At 35.6% G+C, this 19,809-nt stretch overlaps 1 protein-coding gene across 1 annotated transcript in view; it reads left to right on the top strand.

The window, feature by feature from the left end:
• The window catches only part of LOC143919699 (uncharacterized), a 492,686-nt gene extending 476,993 nt beyond the window's left edge, over positions 1–15,693 (top strand). The window contains exon 2 of the mRNA XM_077442153.1: positions 15,560–15,693. The gene's annotated coding sequence lies outside the window, so the exon portion shown is untranslated. The remainder of the gene's footprint in view (positions 1–15,559) is intronic.
• The last annotated feature ends 4,116 nt before the right edge of the window (positions 15,694–19,809 follow it).

The following is a 19,809-nucleotide window of genomic DNA, read 5'->3' as shown; positions in this document are numbered from 1 at the left end:
TGTTGTATGCATGTCCGGGAAGATTACTGTGAAAATAAAATCGCCTAAAAACGGGAATCTCTCAACTCAACTGATTAGGGTGTTCACTTTTTATCAAGTGCACGAATGCGTGCACCTGATAAAAAGATACAACATACATAGTTGCGTCACTAGATACAACATACATATCTCTATTAATAATTTAAAAAATTTCTATGAAATGAAACACAAATATATAATTTATTAAAATGCGATATTAAAAATGCTTTTAGTCGGAAAAATGAAGAAAATAAAATATGGAAGGCTATTATTATTTTTTATAAACGTTCGTTTTTTTATCGTTTAACAAATATCAATAAAATAAAAAAATACTTTTATACATTTATTTCAAGAGTTTTTTCATCAAAGACACCTTTCCATAAAATTATGTTTTCATTCCCTATGGAAAATATACAAATTTTGTTCTACGTACAATTTAAAATTTTTAACGTATAATGAAAGATAAAAAACGAAACTTTGTTAAAGTTAGATCATTATGAGATGGTATAACAAATTTGATGGTTCTTTTAGTTATAAATGTATCGGACAAACGAAGTAATATTCATGTGTATATTTGTAGATATTATACATGTAGTAGGCACACCGTTCTTATTCCCTTTTGGAAGTGAGCCTGCAGAAGTCTAATCACTGCGAATAAATTCTTATGGGACTCGACTCGCTTCCTGTTGCGATATTTGTGTGGCACACTGTAGTGTCGGTAGTAAATGCGACATCAATTTATTGTTGCGTCGCGCTTTGGTCTCGTTCTTGCGCCATTGTTGCGTCCTCCATTTTTTTGGCCACAACTCGCCCCAATAGCGGCCTCCTTCGCGTTGCCCAATCATTTTTCTTGGCAAGCCAGGGGCGTTCGCGGGGACAATAGGGGGCGTCCTTCCTCCTTGACTAATTAATTATTAATGCGTCGAAAATGTAATTATATTTGCCTCGCAAAAAAACGTGAGTTATTGTTCTCGGAGAAGTATTTGAAATTTTTAATCTTTTTATTTTATGTGAGTGAAACGTTACTTATTCCGAGTTGTTTTTTAACCAGGAGTTTTTGTGGGTGAGAGAAAGTTCACACTCAGTTTTCGTTACCACTTTCGTAACTTAACACTCCATCTTATAGAGTAGATGCCAGTTGCCAGCTTTATATCTGCATATTGTACTGACCAAGTAGTTTCAATTCTCATTTAAAAACTACCTTTGCGACTCGAAAGGTTCGAATCTGGGATCGATTGAATCTTCTTCTTGAAGCTGGAAACCTTCCGACTGATTAAAAACTCATCGCTTTCCATATAAAATCTCGTGGTGCAGTATTCATATACATACATACTTACTAAGATTAGACCTTTTTTAAGTTCATACCAGGAAGGCATAACAGGTAACCCCAATGCACCTTGATGGGCAAAAACATTTACATTAAGTCAATACAAGTTATACAAAGTCAATAAATACATATTGTAGCACAGGCAAAGAGGAGCCGCCGTTTTAATTGGATTCGAGGATTATCTCCCACCTTAAGTGCAGTTGGGTGTATAACAATGGAGACCCTTGAATTGACTTAGTGGTCGGTAACGGCACTCGGTCACTTCCCGCTAGAGTTCTCAGAACTGAGATCGGGATCTCCGCTATTTCCCAGAATCCAGACGAGCATGAAATGGTGAGACCGCGAGACCGTACGTGACTATAATAATAGGTAAACAAACGCGTCGTCGAAGATGCACCGAGCGACCTGCCCTTTATAAGCTGGTACTTAGGCCATATCAGATAATTCTGGAATGAGCGATTTGGCTCAGCGATGAGCGAAGCGACTTTGGCCTTTATTTGGATCCTCCACCCACCCCTACGAAACAATATCGATTAACACCCATAGAGACATCTATGGTCAAATTCGTAAATTTGTAGCATTTTTATAACAATTCAGCAAAAATCAGTAAATACATATCAATTAACATCCACAGAGACATCTATGGTCAAATTTGTAAATTTAGAGCGTTTTTAAGCAATTGAGCGAAATTTGAGATTGCTGAAAACTCGAGATTTGCGAGAAAATGGGTAAGTTTGTCAATTTGTTGGAACCGTGTCAATGAAGATCAGATAAATTGACCAACTCAGATAGAAAACGATCGACTTGGAGATCGACCAGCAGAAACCATTGGGATTTGAACCTGTGACCACTTTGTTCAAAGCATTCTATGCTATCCATTAGTATATTTTGGTGGTTGTTCTGTTATGTTAGTAGCCGAAAAAATCTATTCATATTATACAGCAGTACATGTCAACTTAACGTGTCGAGCAAAATCGATTTTTTTAAAATACCTCTTCTTAGCTTACAAACGATTTGATCGTGAAACAAAGCTTGGGTTTTTATCCGATCGTTATTTTATTTTATTTTTTTATTTTATTTTATTAATTGAAAAATCAACAGACAGGATGTACATAGATATGTATAAAAAAACAAATAGTAAATAAATAATATATGTAATATCCGAGTCCAATAATAGATTTTTACAAAAATGAAAAAGATAAATATAAGGAAAACAAATTAAAAAGTAAATAATAAAGGCATGACAAAATATGTAGAACATTGCATAATTAAACTATAGTATTAAAATATTTGGAAAAGGTTATAAAATAGAATATAAGAAGAAATTGAAATTTAACAAATATAAAACAAATGAAAAAGGTAAATACAAAATAAACAAATGAAAAGGAAAAGAATGAAAGCTATAATATGATTAAATAGCACATTACATAACTAAACGAAAGTATAAACAAAGTTATCAAACTTTACCATTTTGCTCGGTTTGGTCATCAATATAAGTGGAAGTGTAATCTGCCATTATAATATAATAATAATCCAAGGTCTGGCCAGCAGGAACCAGTAGGATTTGAACCTGTGACCACTTTGTTCAAAGCATTCTATGCTAACAACAAGTCTATTTTGCTGGTTGGCTTATTAATTTTAATAGAAAAGTCTTGGTGCATTTACAAACAGACAAAATCGAATAGCATGGTTTAGGAACACAATCAGCTTATATAATATGAGCACATTTTAGTAAAACTTTTATCTATTTAGATGTATGTATATACCCAAGTAGACATTTAATTCGAGAAAGTTTTACGCTTGACCTACTGCTACTTCCGGGTAGAGAGGGCCACATGTGGTCATTTCATCCCTTTTAAGCCGATTTCCAGTTTAATCCCTTCAATACAACTGAGACATATCCATCTAATACGGGGAGTGCTTCGAAAAGTGTCAAATTTCAGCTAAGAGGTCTCGAAAAGGGTCGCGTTACGCATAACGTTCTGCATCGTATTACTTTGCCGTCAAAAATGACGAATTGAACAACAACTGTTGTCTCCCTCTGGAATATCGTCTATTCCGATAATTGCTCTGCAAACAAATCGAACGGTTTCCATTTTGAAAATGTACGTGGAAATGTGAAAATTCACTCTCAGCAATCTTATATATGAATGTGTATAACAATTTGCACATTTGCAATTTGGGCTTAGCTCGGTAGAGAGGCGATCAATTTATTTGCAAAATACAAAATAATTTTTAACCGAAGTTACTTTAGCACATAAGCCGGAAAATTACAAAGGTTGAATTTTGCTCTTACAGTTTTACTTTATTTATTTATTTTTATTTTTCACATAGATATATACCAGGAAGGTTTGACAGGAATACCCCAATGCGCCTTCCTGGACAATTAATTAGAAACAATGCAGCAATTTTTTATTATTACATAAATCACTGTATTTCCAGAAGGTGAAGAACATGAAATAACCATTAATTAATACAGAATTAATCTATTGAGACATGTATGGATTTAGATTTTGTTCATAATTTTTACAAATTATACACACAATAAATACAGAAGATTTGTGAGTCACTAATATCCCCAAATCTAACCAGCAGTATGGCGGATCGAACCCACTGATTAGATGGTGCTAAACATACATACGCTACCATTAAGCCAAAATGCTGGCTATAGTTCAATTTATAGTTCAAGATCTATTCGGTGTGTCTTCATGTCGCTGTTAAATGCCTATTCATACTATACACCACTGCAAGTCAACAGCCTGGTACGGAAAAGACTAATTCTATTCATACTATGCAGCAGCGCACGTTCAGACATGTTTTGCCGAGTGCAAGGCAAAATAGGCTTACATTGTATACATTACAGAGTACTCTGTACCAGTATGTATGACGAGAATATTACGCTTGCGAATATATATGTATTCATGTGCGCATGCGCACTTTTGTAAGTATCCTTGCACTCACCACTATGACGTCACGTTGTGGGTGAATATTTTTAAAGAGGTGGGTGAATATTTTCGACACATTAAATTGACATGTATTGCTGTATAATATGAATAGATTTTGTCGGCTACTAACATTTATTTTATTTATTTATTTTATTTATTTATATATATTTTAGCTATCAAGATAATTTAAAAATACATCTTAATTATTATACTTAACTCTAAAATTTATAATTAACTTATATGTACTGTCCCTCACAGAGGTGTCTCTTCGCACCAACAGAACAATTAGCAAAATAGACTTGTGGATAGCATATAATGCTTTGAAAAAAGTGGTCACGGGTTCAAATCCCACTGTTTTTTGCTGGCCAGAACTCAGATTTCTAACTCCAGGTCGATCGTTTTCTATCATTTGCCAATTTATCTAATTTTCATTGAAATGGATCCAACAAATTAGCAATCTTACCTATTTTCTCGAAAATCTCAAGTCTTCAGCAATGTCAGAATTGTATAAAATGCTGCAAATTTACAAATTTGACCATAGATGTCTCAGTGTGTATTACAGATATGTAGTTATGTAGTGTTACAGTGTTACAGATATGTATTTATGTACTTTGTATAATACTAATAATACTTGTATCAAATGTACAATGTTTCTGGCCAGGAAGGCGCAATAGGGGTTACCTGTTAGGCATTCTTGGTATAAATAACAAATATAAAAAATAAAATATATGTAGAATGTACCAGAAAATACGTTTCGTACTGGTAATTGCCAAACTTATGTCTATACAAGAATAAAATAATAGCGAAAACACTCAGGGGTGAGTGTTGTCAAGGATTGCGATGACATTGATTAGGCGTGCTAGTAATTTTTTTGCATGTGCAAAACTACATATCTAAAAACACGTACAGTGTACCACTTTGTGCATATGCACCTTAATTATATGTGTGAAATTAACCTTTGAAGGACGGAGCGTAGAGATCGAAAGAGTGTCCCAAGCCGGGGTCGAGTAATACCCTAGTATTTTTTAATCAAAATTCAGCTTTTCTCAATACAAATGGGTTGAATATATATAATTTTATATATCAATATAAGAAAGTTTTAGTCCTATGGCATGTTTTTGACTATTTTTGTATTAAAAAATAACGACAAACATCAACACGCAAACGCACATAGGTAAGGCCAACAGGCGACTGCATGACTCAATAGCCACGCGCCGAAAGCGACGAAAACAATAGCTTACGAAAATATGGGTGTCTCTTTCTCTCGCATTGATTCATCAATCAACAAGAATATGCAAGCGAACAATCAAAAACATGACTTATTGCTACCGCCTTTAAATCATACTTTGGAACGTAGAAATGTATAAATATATTTTTTTTACGATGTATTTTTTTTCTAAATCATACAAAATCTATTAAAATAAATTTCTTGTAGTTCATTCTAGGAATTCAAGAAATATAGGGTGTATAGCTTTAAAAACCACATAGTTATTACGAAAAACATAAAAATTGGGGCACTTGCATACCCCACTTCAGTGAGGGAGAGTTAAAAAAAAGAAAATATACACATAGATACATAAAATACTAGCTCATTTCATAGTATAAGATTTACACAGTATAAAGAAAAGCTGATAATTTTAAGCCTTTCAAGTCTTATGATTAGTTTTCAAAGTTTTAATATTTCGCATTCCCCTTTAAGCTATCGACTCAAAGGCAATAGACAAATATGTATATGGTTTTATGTATAAAAAGCTTGAATAAACCGTTGATAATTATTACGGAGCGATATCAAAGTGATTTCGCACATAATTAACTTTTAAAAGCCTTTGACAGTTCAAAGTCTCAAAAAAAAAAAAAAATGACGCAACTATCCTCTCACAGCATCGGGAAAATGCTCTCGATTAAAAGCTTCGTAATTAGTTGAACCTTCCGCTACTTACAAACGTGTAGAGACAGATTAAGAAGTTTCGCATAGTTTTAGATTAAAGTCAATATAGACTTGTCGGATCACGTTGTAATTTGCCTAGTTTATTTGTGCGGCGTAAATATGATCACAAACTTTGACACGGGAGAGATCAATAAGGAGCAGAAGTCGCAGAAACAGACCCCAAACAGAACAAGGCCTTATTGCGTAATCAAGCCCAAGAGCGGATTTCACATCCCTGTCGTAACACTCGACCTAAGTGAGTTATATCTCATATTACACAATACGACTTTGTACCTATGGATTATATTATATTATATGTACGTAAGCGTTCAAAAAGTTCCCAGAAAGTCGTCATTATTCCTGAACGGAATGCTATGTTTTTATTTTATTTTATTTCATAGAACATGAACATTCGCCTTTACAGAGTGCTCCAAAGCGATTGCATTTAAACAGATACAATGAAATAAATATACATAAGCATTTTATACAATGCGAATTCATACAAACAACCACAGTGACATATGGAGAAATTTTTGCAGTATTTTATAATCAAATTGGCGAACCCCAACACGCTGAATAATTTGAGATTAGCAAGACAGATAGAAAGGAAATGCTTATTTTTACAGGAACCTTATCAATGAAAATCAGAAAAATTGAAAATCGAAAAAACTTTCATAAGAAACAATAAACCTGGAGTCACAAACGAGACTAAGCAGGTACACAGTTTGGTATATTTAACCAGCAGAATAGATTAGTGGTTACCATGCTTTGAAGAGAGTGGTCAAATTCCACTGGCCAGACCTTGGATTTGTGACTCCAGGTCAATGGTTTCCTATCAGAGTTTGCCGATTTATCTGATTTTCATTGAAATGGTTTCAAAATTGTACTTACCCATTTTCTCGAAAAATTTCAAGTTTTCAGCAATCTTGAGTTTCGCTGAATTGTATAAAATGCTGCAAATTTACAAATTTGACCATAAATGTCTCTGTGAATGTTAATTAATTGATATGTATTTACTGAATTGTTTAAAATGCTGCAAATTTACAAATTTGACCATATGTCTCTGTGAATGTTAATTAATTGATATGTATTTACTGAATTTCGCTGAATTGTTTAAAATGCTGCAAATTTACAAATTTGACCATAGATGTCTCCGTGGTTGTTACTTGATATGTATTTATGTACTTTGTATAATATTGATAATATTTTTATTAAATGTACAATATTTATGGCTAGGAAGGAGCATTGGGGTTACCTGTTAGGCCTTCCTGGTCTAAATTAAAAGTTAAAATAAAATAAATATGTATGTACAATATGTTTAAATACTTTGTATGTAAGCTTTGAATTGATTTGAAATAATTCAATGTTGAATTTTGTACATCGTTGAAATGAAATGTTCGGTTTTATGATTTTTCGTTTGGCGCCTGTTTGTCCGTCGACCGAAATTTACACGCTTGACCCAAAAGCTCTCAGTGTGGGTCATGTTCCGACTTTTGTAATGACGTGTGGCAAACAGTCTTATTAACTGATTGTCGATTGGCATTATTGACGAGTTGGCATTAGTGTCGGCCCAAGCGGAAATACGCGACGGTCGACAGAGTTCGAGCAGACGGCGTACGGACAACTTGTGTTCCGTACGCTCCGCTGAACCACCACGTGCAAATTTTACATTTCAATAAACTACATCAAACCATTATCGAAGTCTTTTCCATGATGGTCACTTCGAACCGGACACCAGTAACCTAGGCCACAACACCAAACGGACAAACCAATAGGAAAAAACGTGGTCGAGAAAAAATGGATGTCAATTAAGAAATCGGTATCGTTCCTTTGTTACTATCCATACCTTTCCAATACTAATAACATGTTTGCTTCTATTTCAGCAATATATTAATTGATGTACAGAGGTACATGACCGCGTGATTGACGCAGAAAATATATAAATAAAAACATAACCTACAAAGACGCATGGGACACAGAGGTAATCCAAAATTATCGGAACGATCACATAAACATCGTAAAGGATATTCAAGTAAGTGAATGTATTCAATCTCAGGCAATCTGTTCAAAAGGCAATCATGTGGGTAGGTCAGTTTTAAAATATGTTTTAAAGTATAACAATTAATTAACGCGATTGTATAAAATAATATCGCGCTACGAAGGAATGTTTCATCGGTCGCATCGAATTTCGTATTAAAAGTGTAAAATCAGATGTAGTGTAAAATTAGCAAAGCACGTGGAGAATTATACTTGTAGCCCCAAAGTGGATTAAATCAAGTACATACCGGTATATTCATATCGGTAGATCTTTGTTTCTTAATGTGTGTAGAAACACCCTCCCCCCCCCCCCTTCCACGATAAATGTGGAATTATACTTGTAGCCCCAAAGTGGCTTAAACCAAGTACATACCGGTATATTCATAGCGGTAGATCTTTGTTTCTTAATGTGTGTAGAAACACCCTCCCCCCCCCCCCTTCCACGATAAATGTGGAATTATACTTGTAGCCCCAAAGTGGCTTAAACCAAGTACATACCGGTATATTCATATCGGTAGATCTTTGTTTCTTAATGTGTGTAGAAACACCCTCCCCCCCCCCCCCTTCCACGATAAATGTGGAATTACACTTGTAGCCCCAAAGTGGATTAAATCAAGTACATACCGGCATATTCATACATCGGTAGATCTCTTTGTTTCATAATGTGTGATGAAACAGTGGTGATTTAAAATAAATCACAAGACTTGTAGCCCCAAAGTGGTTTAAATCAAGCACCCACCAATTTAGGGTTGTAATTTCTTCCAAAATATGTTGGATAGATTCTGGTGATAATAGTTAAAGTAGAATATTAAGATTCACGGTTAATCATTGAATATTATTACCTTATCTCTACGAATAGTTCAATTGACAGCTATAGTAGAGAACAACTGTATTTATGAGACGAAATAGTGCAACTTTCTGAAACAAATGTCAAGTGCTGAAAACGAGGAAATAGAAGCTTCGACTTCCAAGTCGCATAAAGGTCGAAATCCAACTAGGGACGTAGAACCTATTAGAGACAGGTCAAGCTCTAGAATACATCAGACTCGAAGTCAGACTCAATCGATAGAAATATTAGCGAAGGAAAATAAAGTAGAAGTTATAATGACGTCAATAGAATTAAGGTATTCAGGCGCGGTACAAAGACTAAAAGGAAAAATAGATAAATCCTCCGAATTAGATGAAGGACAGTATCAAACCATTAAAGAAGCATACGATTATGTCCGAAAACTCCATTACGAATATTTAGATAACCTTACAGACATACCGAAAGCGGCCAAAATAGACGAAGAGTACGATGCAATTACAATAACAGTTAAAAATCTTAAAGCAGCATTAGATTGCCAATCCTTTCAAGATAGTAAACTAAAGGTAGAGCAAGCAACAATTAAATTTGCTAGAGATAAGTTACCGACGTTAACCATTCCCACATTTCAGGGAGATCCATCTGAATGGCAATCGTTTCAACAAGCTTTTAAGAATATAATAGGAAACAAAACGGAATATTCGAATGTCACGAAATTGCAATATTTGCATCAATCCTTAATCGGTCCCGCTTTGGCAGCTGTATCAGGTTTAGATATTAGCTCAGACAATTACGAAATAGCTTGGAGTATTTTAGACAAGCAATATAATTTACCAAGACTTAATCTCAAAACTAGGATTAATTCACTTTGTGACTTAAAATTAATCACAAGAGAATCACATATCGAATTGAGAAATCTATTGAATCAGGTAACAGTGTGTATTAAAAACATTGAATCGTTGGGTTACGCGAGAGAAATTTTAGATCCATGGGTAACATGTTTAGTTCTAAGGAAATTACCTTTTAATATAGTAAGAGACTGGGAAATATCGCTGGTTAGCAGAGAAATGCCACCATATGAAAGTTTAGAGACATTCTTGCAGAATAGATGTAATGTATTACAATCTACTGCATCTGTAACTACGGTGAAGGAATTCCCTCATAGTCGTCAAAGAATCATGAGAACTCATGTCGCGAACAAAAACCCATCAAGTAAGGTAAACGCATGCGCATTCTGTCGAAATAATCATTTCATAGGCAAATGTGATAAATTCAAAGCAAAATCCAGTATGGAAAGAAATGAATTCGTTAAATCTAATAACATGTGTTTTAAATGTTTAAATTCATCGCATAAGATAACAAATTGCAAGTCTAACTATAATTGCTTAAGGTGCAAACAAAACCATCACACTTTGTTGCATCAGGACGATACATTTAGTTCCAATAATACGGGAAGGAAGTCAATTAATGCTCATTCTACTCATTTCTCTCAAAGGGAGATAATTTTACCGACGGTACAAGTAGACATTATAACGTCCAATGGAACGGTCGTTAAGGGTCGCACATTATTAGATTCCGGCTCACAAGTCAACTATGTTACCACATCTTTCGCTAAGAAGAATAACTTCAAATTAGAGAAAATCTCTCAAAAAATTGTAGGTATCGCTAATCAAGAAAGTAGCATTCGTCACATCACCAAGGTGACCATAAGGTCTTCAACCACTAATTACTCAACCAAAGTGTTGTGTTTGGTATTACCAGAAATTACTGGCGAAATTCCAACTGTGAAACTGGATCAACAGTTAATTTCAATACCAGCGGGAATCAAGTTATCAGATCCCCTTTGGAATAAACCGACGCCAATCGATTTATTGCTCGGCGCCGAGATTTGCGTTCATGCTATGAAAGCAGGAACCATCCAGTTAGGAAAAGGTATGCCTATCTTAAAGGATACCGAATTCGGATGGACAATAGTTGGTCCATATCCCGAAGTAAATAATGCTCCAGGGAAGAGCCACATAGGCTTAAGTCAATTAGACAGTCACATTCAAAACTTTTGGATGATCGACCAGGTTCCTATGGTAAAACATCAATCTCTTGAGGAGAAAAGATGTGAGGAACATTTCCAAGCACACACATCACGAGATAAAAACGGTAGATTTTGTGTAGCTTTACCATATAAAAATTCCCCGGTAGTATTAGGAAGTTCATTGCACATTGCGGAGAAAAGACACAAAACTTTGGAAAGACGTTTTTTAGCCAATAATAATTTAAAAATGGAATACAATAAAGTTTTAGAAGAGTACATAAATTTAGGACATATGTCAGAGTGTGAACCTCCGGAGGCACATGAGGTTCATTGTTATTTACCTCATCACGTCGTGGTTAAGGAGTCTAGCCTTACCACTAAATATCGTGTAGTTTTTGATGCGTCCGCAAAGACAACGTCTAATATCTCACTAAATAATATTTTGATGGTGGGACCTAATGTCCAATCAGATTTGTTAAGTTTACTACTCAACTTTCGACTCCATAAATACGTGATTACTGCGGATATTAAGCAGATGTACCGACAGATTCAAATAGCAGAGGAAAATAAAAATGTACAACGAATCATTTGGCGAACAGATCCCCAGAGTAAATTCAAGCATTACAAGCTTAATACAGTAACATTCGGAACTGCTTCAGCCCCATTTTTAGCTACTAGATGTCTAAATCAGTTAGCAGAGGAGAATAGAAACAAATATCCCATCGCTAGTAAAGTGATCGAACGTGATTTTTATGTTGATGATTTGCTCACGGGAACTAATACTATTGAAGCTGGTAAATTATTAAAGGTTCAACTGGAAACCATATTATTATCAGCCGGTATGCCCTTAAGCAAATGGACATCGAACAACTCCGATATAATCACGGATGTTAAAGCTGACGATTGTTCAGATTTTAACTTCTCTAACGAATCACACAAAACTTTAGGTTTATTTTGGAAACCGCGGGAAGACGTTTTTGTATTTAAGGTTCAAACCGAAGTCGAGACTGAAAATATAACAAAAAGAAACTTTTTATCAGTAATTAGTCAGATCTTCGACCCATTAGGACTATTATCTCCATTGTTAATTAATTATAAGATATTAATGCAATCTGTCTGGCAACAAACCATTGGTTGGGATGAATTCATTCCTCAGACAATCTTCAAAAAATGGAAAGATTGTCAATTATCCAATACAGTCATGAAACTTTATAAAATTCCTAGATTGATAATACTAAATAATGTCATTAATATACAGGCACACGGATTTTGTGACGCATCCGAGAAAGCTTATGGTGCTTGTATTTATGTCAAATGTACTGATCAATTGGGAAATTCCAAATGTCATCTTGTGTGTTCTCGTTCGAGAGTCGCTCCGCTCAGTTTTGTAACTATTCCGCGTTTAGAGCTGTGCTCCGCTATGTTATTATCAAAGTTAATGAAGTCAACAATAGACCAATTAACAATTCATATTAATGAAAAATATTATTGGACGGATTCAACCGTCGCATTGCATTGGATTAGAGGAGAGTCATGTAAATGGACCACCTTCGTTGCCAATCGAGTGGCCGAAATCCAATCAATATCTCAACCCATTGAGTGGTACCATGTCTCCTCTACAGACAATCCAGCAGATTTAATTTCTCGAGGGACTCAACCATCAGAATTAAATCATAATTCGTTATGGTGGGACGGCCCTAGTTGGTTGAAATTAGACGAATCACGATGGCCTCGAAGACCTCCTGAGATCACAATAGATCTTCCAGAGAGAAGGGTAGTCACTAACGCTACCCTTGTGAGGGAAAATAATTGGATAGATAAACATTCTCATCTTCCAAGACTCCTTCGAGTTTTATCATATGTTCGTCGGCCACTAAGGAATAAACAATTAAACGTTAAAGAAAATAACGAACCGTCCGCTTTAGAATTAAAAGATGCTTTAAATAATTTGATAAGGTTATCGCAAATGGAATCATTTCCATTGGAATATCGTTTGCTGAGCAAGGGACATCCAATTCCCAGTAGCAGTAAATTAGCTAAATTGTCCCCTCTATTCCACGAGAATTTAATTTGTGTTGGAAGTAGACTTCCTCTGGGAACAACTCTATCAACGTCACCCATTATCTTGTCAAATAAGCATAAACTTACACACATGATTGTCCGAGATGCGCACTTGAAATATATTCACTTGGGTACTCAAGCCTTACTGTCGTTATTGCGGCAGACCTATTGGCCATTGGCCGGACATAATACTGTCAAAGGAGTGGTGCGTTCATGTGTCATTTGTTTCAGAAATAAACCACTGTCACACAATAGATTAATGGGATTACTCCCGCTTGAACGTACCACTGCGAATTTTCCTTTCAGTCATGTGGGGATAGATTTCGCAGGACCTTTTCCTGTGAAGAGTGGTTGCAATAAGAATTCTAAGATAATTAAGGGTTACGTTTGTGTCTTTGTGTGTTTTTCCAGTAAGGCAGTTCACTTGGAACTTGTCGGAGACTTAACGAGTTCAAATTTCTTAAATTGTTTAAGAAGATTCGTAGCCAGACGTGGCAGGCCCAATACGATATATTCCGACAATGCTACTAATTTTGTCGGTGCAAGTCGTGAACTCGTTAATTTAGTAAAATTAATTTACGAACGTCCTCATGAGGAGAAGCTACTACGGTATGTAGCCTCCGAAGGGATTCGTTGGAAGTTTAACCCGCCAAGGGCGCCTCACATGGGAGGGCTGTGGGAAGCAGCGGTTAAATCCATGAAGATTCATTTAAACAAGGTGTTAAAGGCCACCACCTTAAATTTCGAATCATTTTGTACGGTATTGACTCAAATAGAAGCTTGCATGAATTCCCGTCCTCTTAGTCCCTTGTCTTCGGATCCACTAGACCTTTTACCCCTCACACCTGGACATTTCTTAATTGGCAGATCCTTACTCGCTCTTCCAATGGAGGTTAAATATAACACTAATGTCCATGCCAATCTGCTTCAGATACAATTGACCACAGCAGCATTTTGGAAACGTTGGTCGGCGGAATATTTACATTCTTTGCAGTTACGACACAAATGGAAGAAGGACTCGAGCAACAATCTGAGTGTGGGTCAAATGGTCCTGTTAAAGGAGGAACACATGCTGCCAACCCGATGGGTCTTGGGTCGAGTCACTAAATTGTATCCCGGACCAGATGGCAGAGTTCGAGTCGTCGACGTCTTTACTGCCAGCGGAGAGTTTCGTCGGTCCAGTCATCTAGTGGCGCCATTGCCGATTCTACCACAAGGACCACTTGACAGGAAGGAAGATCAGCAAGAGGGAGGAGAAACAGCAGCTTCAATTCCGTCAACTTCGGTAGCTTAGTTTAACCCGAAGACACTACCCCCAACTCATATTACTTATTAGATGTAATCATGAGTTTAAATCAGTCAATGTTAATAGTAGTACTCCGTAATTCACTTTAATTGTGTTGTGTGTATAATTTAAGCTATTTTCATTTTAACATTCGGCAGTATATATCTCCGAATTTAATCTAATCATTTTGTCTTTATAATATAAGACTTGTCTCATGTCATCACTCGGAAGGATTATATCCGAGTTTAAAATAAACTGTTCAAATTTGACAGTTAAAATTAGATTCATGATTTGTTAATGTTAGTCTCCAAGCCACACTTAATGGAGCATCTTAAATTATTTCATGTCTACTTAATTATAACCTGCCGGGAGTCATCCGCAGGTCTTATGTTTCTTGTTATGAAAACATAAGTTAACTCTTACTGTTTATAGTATTTATGTGAATCATAGAATAAGTAAATATTATAATACTGAACATTTCGATGTAACGTAGAGACATCTATAATCATAGTTCGCCTTCATTTCCTGCTTGTAGGAATGAATGAATGACTTTCCAATTTACTTTTAATTTAGCAATGTTTGTGCTACTTGTTGATGAAATCAAGTTAACTTAGGAGCATTACACTCACTAATCAAGTTTAGTTGATCGGTAATAGCTGATCTGTCTTGACAACTGTAACAGTGTCAACATTGTATTGTCTAAGTTAACATCAAGATGAGGAATGCTTAAGTTTTAAACCATATACAGTCCACTCTCTCTTCTTTAAAGTAAACTTATCTTGTAATGCTTATTCACAGCTTCAAAGGAGATTTCAAAAATTTTAATGTAAAGAGAAACAACATTCACCAGAGGTATACCTATAAGTTGAAATATTACTGAACCAATAAATTGATTTTATCCTCACACTGGATGAGGCAAAGGTTTCATTATTCACCCTCTATTTAATTATTTTAAGAGCTATGATTTATTGTAAACGACTCGTCAGTAATGCTGTAACTCTGTAGAATAACTGTATTGTTCAACAGTTTTCCTATGTGGGACTATGTTCCGACTTTTGTAATGACGTGTGGCAAACAGTCTTATTAACTGATTGTCGATTGGCATTATTGACGAGTTGGCATTAGTGTCGGCCCAAGCGGAAATACGCGACGGTCGACAGAGTCACCGAGTAGACGGCGTACGGACAGCTTGTGTTCCGTACGCTCCGCTGGCCCACCACGTGCAAATTTTACATTTCAATAAACTACATCAAACCATTATCGAAGTCTTTTCCAGGTCATAATAATAAACATAAAAATAGTTGGTGGTGATTTGATGTGTTTATGACTTTCAGGAGGGGGTGTACATTGTTTTGATTTCAGAGAATTGGCTCGCTTCTATGATTAGAATGTTGTATCAATGTATCTATTTTATCGAACATGAGATTTAGCGTTGAAATGCGAAGACATGTGTATTTAAAGCGTCAACTTTATTAAAATCTGAAATTTTGCTTTATGGTAATTATACATATGTTTTACAATAACCTAAAAGAAAAATTATTCAAATAAATGATTTTGGAGGTTAGTTGACTTGTGAAGAAAAAAAAAATATAACAAATCGAATGTCTCGATGGGCGCATGGGAGAGGCGAACGACTTGAGCCTGACGTATTTGGGCATAACAAGCATATCGAATCACCATTATAATATAAACATTTTAACATTCATTATATAACCTATGAGTGGAATAAAAATATATATGAGAGATAATGAGAACCTATAATACAAATTTTATAAGATATAGTGTGAAAAAGAAAAAGCTATAGGCGTTTAAACAATCTGACAAAGCGAGAGGGTGGCGGAAAGGAAAATAAATACGGCAACTTACGATTAGACGTCAAGATGGTCAAAATTGTAGAATTTTTTAAACTTGTCTATTACGATTATTTTTCACCATCGTACTGGCGGATTTGATCTGAATATATATTGTTGACCAAACCACGCAAAATGGCAAAGTTTAAAAACGATTGGAAGAATGTAGGATATCAAATCCAAATATTGTCAGACGAATGAGCGAAGGCAAACATAGAAGAGGCATATAAAAATGAATTTAATTGCATGATATTTGAATTTATTTAGCCTCAAAGTTTCAGAATAGGCAACGAAGCGATTTTTCGATGACTTTGTTTGGTGTGGTGTTTATTTTTTTGAAACATCCATATTTCATTAAATTAAGGCCGTGCAAATAAAGTTCAATGATCGTATTCAGGTCAATTTGGATCGTTGTCTATAAAGGAGGCCGTGTTGATAGACTTTGTATAATATATGTAAAATGTGAACGTACTAATATTGTATAATATGTGTGTATAAGAGATATGTGAATGAAAATTCTTGGCTTTCATCTGGGTGAATGTGCATTTCAGAGTCGTGTCTTACGGCTGAATAGTTTTATAGGAACGCAATAGAATGCGTCGCATTCCTAGTCGTTGACCGGTTCGTTCTCTGAAGCTTTCAGAACTTTCAGAAACCCTTTAATTGCATTCGTAGTTATCGTGTCGGCAGCTGGGAAAAATGCAATTTATCCTAGCCAATCTTATTATTGCCTTCGTCTATAGTTATCGGATTTCACAACTTGATAAACACTTTTTAATAAGCCACTTTTTTGTTTGGCTATTGTTATCGGGTTTCACAACTTGATAAACAGTTAGTAATTAATATAAGTTCATATATGTGTGTATTAGAACAATATTTATTTATTTATTTATTTATTTATTTAATAGTTTTGGACCATTGTGGCATTACAGGAAGAACCTAATGCGCCACAATGGCCTACATTTGAAAAATATATAAAAACATGATATAAAAACAAGTAAACTGTAAATAAAGGAAAAAAGCAAAAGCAGAAAACATGGTAAAATAAAATTACAAAAAAAAGTAACAAAAGGAAAATAATACATCATTCAGAGAGAAAAAAAAAATAACAAAAGTGTAAAAATTAAAAATAAAATCCATAAATCCCATTCTTTGTTTACACTGATCAAAATTAAAATAGTATATAAAAATGTACAAAAGAGAAAGAAAAAATAAAATAAAATAAAACAAAATATGAATAAAAAATAAAATCACAGCGAGGCCCAAATGGAAGAGAGTAGATTAAGATTCCACTCATTCATCACATTCAAATTAAGAAAGTAATGATGAGCGCAGGTTACCAGATAAATATGTTAAGATAATATCCGACAATCTACGCTCCCCAAGGTGGAAAATATCACATTCAGGGACAGCAGCAACGATTTCATTGAGAAGTCGAATAGCTCTTGGAATAGGAGCCATTCGAAAAAGAACTGTGCGAGCAGCAGGTACAACCATTAAATGATGATGTCTACCACGCACATAATTATTAGGGACATAAAGTCCCAACTGTTCCAGCAACAACGGGCATGACGTATTACCACGCAATAGCTGGAGAACGAAACGAATTAACGAGAAGTTTCTCCGAAGTTCAAGGGAATTATACCCAAGCATGCCCAAAAGGAAAGGAGTAGGATAGAGATATGGTTAGTACCCATACTCTTTCTTATAAAGAAAACGAAGAAATGCTTTTTGCACTTTTTCTATAATAAGAGAGTAGTTTGCTTCGTGCGGATTCCACACAATTGCATTATACTCTAGCTTACTTCTAACAAGCGAGTTGAAAAGCAAGCGAGAAGACAAGGGGTTGGAGAATAATCTAGCATATCTCAAGACAAATCCAAGTCGACGAAAGGAAACGTCAGCGATTGTCTTGATGTGGTTGTGAAAGGTGAATTGAGGATCAAAAGTGATACCCAAGTCGACCATTGATTCCACGCGCTTCAACAATACGGATCCAATGGAATATCCGTGACAATAGAGCGAATTCGCACGTCCATAACTCATAATAGCACATTTACTAGTATTCAGTTCAAGCCCTAAACTGGAACTGAACTCTAAAACAGCGTTAATATCAGCTTGAAGGAGAGAGGCTTGCCTCTCATCCTTAACAGCAAAGAATAGTTTAACGTCGTCAGCAAACAAGAGACATGAAGCATTGCGTAGTACTTTTGGGAGGTTATTAATGACTATTGTAAATAGTAAAGGGCCTAAGGTGGACCCCTGAGTTACACCAGATCGCGTAAAAAATGAAGGAGATTCATAAATACCATATCTAACAAATTGCTTCCTATCACTAAGATAAGAAGCAAAGAGTTTAAGAAGACGTGGAGAAAAGCCCACTTCAGCTAATCTGATCATAAGAGCGTCATTGTTGACAAGATCAAATGCTTTTCGAAAGTCAAAGTAGGCTACATCAACTTGTTGTCCACGGTCAACTTTAGACATGGTATAATATGAAAAGCAGGCAAGATTAGTGGTAGTGGAACGACATGGTGAAAAACCATGCTGCTCATCACACAACAATCTTTTGAACTGCAAAAGAATCAAACGGTGAAGGATATTATCGAAAATTTTGGGAATAGCCGAGATGATAGCAATAGGTCTGTAATTTTCAACCTCATTTTTAGAGCCACTTTTATGAATGGGAATGACTCTAGATAATTTCCATTTTTCAGGATAATTACCAGAATCCAGAATAAGGTTAAAAATAAACTGAAGAGGCTCTAAGAGCGAATTACAGCATGCCTTTAATACGTCAGGGGGCACACCGTCAGGCCCAACAGACCCTTTCAGCTTCAAAATTGCTATCCTAACATCTCCAAGCGAGACCCGCGGAATGTCTATAATAACACCTTCAGTACCAATTTGGGAAGCCAAATTAGCATCAAGGGATGGTGATCTCTGATCAAATACAGAGCTAAAAAAACTAGCAAAAGCTTTAGCGATCTCAGGACCGACACAACTTTTATTATTAAATGAGAACGAATGCTCAAGGCCATGTGAAATATGCTTACTCTTAATAAATCTGAAAAAGTGGTGAGGATTACTAGCGATAGCACTCTCCATCTCTTTGAGATAGAGGGTATAACGCTCACTCACACCACGTTTCACGATCTTCCTAAGAATCCGAAATTTCTCATAGTCACGAAATGATTGGCTACGTTTCCAACTTCTATGAGACAACCATTTTGCACGAACATCAGTTATAAGTTTGGACCCAAACCACGGTGGAAAAACCCGACGATGTAGTTCTAAATTAGGATAACTGATGAACCGAGGAACATAACTGTCAAAAATATTATATAGTGTGTTATACAAAAATTCAACAGCATCACCAGTATTCATGAGGTACATTTGGCGCCAGTCCATAGTACGAACCTCATTATAAACCAATTCAGAATCAACGCGAGCAAAATTCCACCGTGATGAAGGAATCCCAACAGATGAACAAGCTGAAACAGGTCTCACAGAAGACAAAAACAG

The sequence above is a fragment of the Arctopsyche grandis genome, chromosome 12 (assembly GCF_051622035.1).
Source record: "Arctopsyche grandis isolate Sample6627 chromosome 12, ASM5162203v2, whole genome shotgun sequence".
Taxonomy (NCBI): domain Eukaryota; kingdom Metazoa; phylum Arthropoda; class Insecta; order Trichoptera; family Hydropsychidae; genus Arctopsyche; species Arctopsyche grandis.
Note: the sequence above shows the minus strand (reverse complement) of the source record. Positions and strands in the feature narration are given on the sequence as shown.